Genomic DNA, 3,269 nt, shown 5'->3' on the forward strand with positions numbered 1-3,269 from the left:
CCCAGGTGACAGTCATTCAACAAACATTATTAGCATCTATTATGTGCCACTGTTTGTACTTGGCGTAAGCATAGGTAGTGATAGACTAGATAGATTCCATGACTTTAGAGAGCTTTTAAATGTGTATACATAAAGAAAATGGAAGGTAATTTAATGTCTTAGTAGAGTAATGGTAAACAGGAGGAGCAAATTGAGTTATAGGAAGATCATGAATTTGGGTCCCGCCATACCGCATTTGAAATGCCAGAAGAAGATTCTATGTGGCGATATCTAGGATATAGGAGTAATATATTTAGAAATACGCTACATGGTTGTGGTGTTTGAGATCTTAAGAATAGATGGGTTTGCCGTGGATAGGGTAGGGTCTAGAATAGTATATTCCAATATGCTCCACAATCTTTACTGGGGATTTCCTAAGATGAAAATAGGGTAGGTAGTGTATCCCAGAGTTTATTCATCATAGAATCCTTTCAACAGAGAACCTTTCAGAATTAGTGTTCCATAGAACATACTTTAAGAAATTCTGACCTAGACCAGCAAAGAGAAGGTACTCTGTTGATGAAGACAAATTAGGTTTTGCTCCAGTAACAAGCAACGTCCAATTCTCAGGGTTTTAAAATAACAAAGGTTTATTTATTGCTTATTCATCATCAGTTGGCAGAGGAACTTTACTAATTGCTGTCACTCAGGGATCCAGATTGGTAGAGCAGCCACTGTCTTTGATGTTATTGGTCTTTGCAGCAGAGGAAAAAAGACCTCTGGTTGGTCTCAAGTTCATCCATTAAATTCCCTGGCATGGAAGAGGCATATTATTACTTATCTTTACAGCTCATTGTCCAGGATTAGTCTTGTGTTCCACTTGACCACAAGAAGATTGGGGGGGCTTCCCTGGTGGCACAGTGGTAGAGAGTCTGCCTGCCGATGCAAGGGACGCGGGTTCGTGCCCCGGTCCAGGAGGATCCCACACGCCGCGGAGCAGCTGGGCCCGTGAGCCATGGCCGCTGAGCCTGCACGTCCAGATCCTGTGCTCCTCAACGGGAGAGGCCACGGCAGTGAGAGGCCCGCGTACCGCAAAAAAAAAAAAAAAAAAAAAAAAAAAGAAGATAGGGAATGTGATCCTACTATGTGCTCAGAAGGCTTATCCTATCATACGATTAGAATTGTTTGGTGAGCACCAGTAACATCAATCCCAAGGGAAAAACCTTGAGGAATTTCTCTACATATAGACCAAGAGTAAGAATCTTGAACAAAGGGGTAATGAGAGAGGTAGAGTGAAGGATTTCCGAGCATAATTCAAGAAACAGATTTTCTGGGTTTCCTTGGTGGCGCAGTGGTTAAGAATCCGCCTGCCAAGGCAGGGGACACAGGTTTGAGCCCTGCTCTGGGAAGATCCCACATGCCGTGGAGCAGGCCTGTGTGCCACAACTACTGAGCCTGCGTGCCACAACTACTGAAGCCTGTGCGCCTACAGCCTGTGCTCCACAACAAGAGAAGCCACCGCAATGAGAAGCCCGTGCACCGCAACGGAAAGTAGCCCCCGCTCGCCGCAACTAGAGAAAGCCCGCGCCCAGCAACGAAGACCCAACACAGCCAAAAGTAAATAAATAAAATAAATAAATTTATTAAAAAAAAAAAAAAGAAAGAAACAGATTTTCTTGGGCTCTGATATTAAAACACTCTTTACAAGCTTTTCCTTCAAATTTCTTTCTCCTTGGAAAGGGCAACAGGGATTACTGGAAATTCTGTGTGGTCTAAGTTTGGCTATGATATTCTAACTTTTCACCATTTCTTCTTCCCATCTAAGGTCACGTCTTTCTGGATGGAGGTGTTGATTCACCATGTCCTGAGTCCTCACCTGTGTCACTCTTTCTTCCTGAAATCCCTCCTCTTTCATGAACTGTTTCTGGTTAATCAGGTTTTCCTTTTTCTCGTGGTTTAAGGAGGTAAGACAAGACTCATCCCATTTGACCTTTGTGGGTTTCACTCCTGGTGTTCTCTTGCTCAGACTTTAGTGCACGCCTTCCAGGAGCCCCACCCCTGACTAGTGGATGACCTGTCCTGCTGTCTTTATCCCACGCCAACCACCCTGATCAACGCATAAACCAATTTTTTCACCTTACTTAAGGTAACATGACATAGTGTAGCACACAGAATTTGGAGTCAGATATACTGAGTAAAATCCTGGCTCTACCACTTCTATCCCTGTGACTTTGGGTGAGTTACTTCTCCCCTCGTGAATCTTCCTTTCCTCATCTGTAAAACAGGGTCAGTGACACAAAACATCACAGACCAGTTGTGACCTTCTTAGGAGAAGATGGTAGTGCACAATTATCAGGTCCTGTATCAGCTGACTATCGCTGTGTACCAAACAATACAAAAACTTAGTGGCTCAAAATAAAAACAACTTACTGTTTTCCCCAAGTCTTTAGATCCACTGGAAATTTCTGATATGGCCAGGCCTGGAGAACCTCAGGAGGGCTCACACTTGTGTTTATAGTCTGCAGGTGGGTCCACTGGGTCTGGCTGGTCTAGGACAGCCTCACTCATCGTTTAGCAGTTGGCCAACTGTTGACTTGGACAACAGGGGAGACGTGATCATGTGTCTTTCATCATCAAGCAGGCTAGCCTGCTCTTGTCTTCATAGCAGCTGGCAGGGATTCAAGACAGAAAGTAGAAGTGTGCAAGGCCTCTTGAACCTAAGTCTAAAACTGGCACAAGGTCATTTCTGCCACATTCTTTTGGCAAAGCAAGGCCCAAGGCTAGCCCAAATTCAAGGGTTGGCAAGGTAGACTCCACCTCTTGATGGGGGAAGCTGTCAAGTAGCATTACAAAACGTGTTGATACAGAAATGAGTGAGACATAGCTGTTTTTGCAAGCAGTCCCATCTTCTTTCTTCCCCTCTCAAGTCTTTCCTGTTCTGCTCTAGTTCTGGTCCAACTAATTGTGAGCTTCTTGAAGGCAGGCATGACATACGATACATCTGTATGTTCCACATTTCCTGAGCATCAAATGAACACCAGCACTATCATCACTACCGTCTATCAAATGTCGAACTCATTCCAGGTTCTGTTTTAATCACTTTTCAATGTATCACCTTGTCCTTGCAACTATTCTATTTATAATTGTTACTCTTCCCTGTCTTCCCATTCCCATGCACTTAGTAGGTGCCCAATAAAAATCTCTGAAATGAACCTTTTGTTCCTGCCCCAAGCTATTATGTGGGGTTGGCACCTACTTGGTGTTTCCAGGAGATGGGTCCAGAAGTGGGA

At 44.1% G+C, this 3,269-nt stretch overlaps 1 long non-coding RNA gene across 1 annotated transcript; it reads right to left on the reverse strand.

Annotated features, from left to right (window-relative positions):
• Positions 1–602: 602 nt before the first annotated feature.
• On the reverse strand, positions 603–3,049 carry LOC117201080 (uncharacterized). Its single transcript, XR_004483027.2, has 2 exons — positions 2,410–3,049; positions 603–790 (listed from the first exon to the last, which is right to left on the reverse strand). It is a non-coding gene; the product is annotated as an uncharacterized LOC117201080 (long non-coding RNA).
• Between the last annotated feature and the right edge of the window lie 220 nt (positions 3,050–3,269).

This window comes from Orcinus orca, chromosome 6, assembly GCF_937001465.1.
Source record: "Orcinus orca chromosome 6, mOrcOrc1.1, whole genome shotgun sequence".
Classification (NCBI taxonomy): domain Eukaryota; kingdom Metazoa; phylum Chordata; class Mammalia; order Artiodactyla; family Delphinidae; genus Orcinus; species Orcinus orca.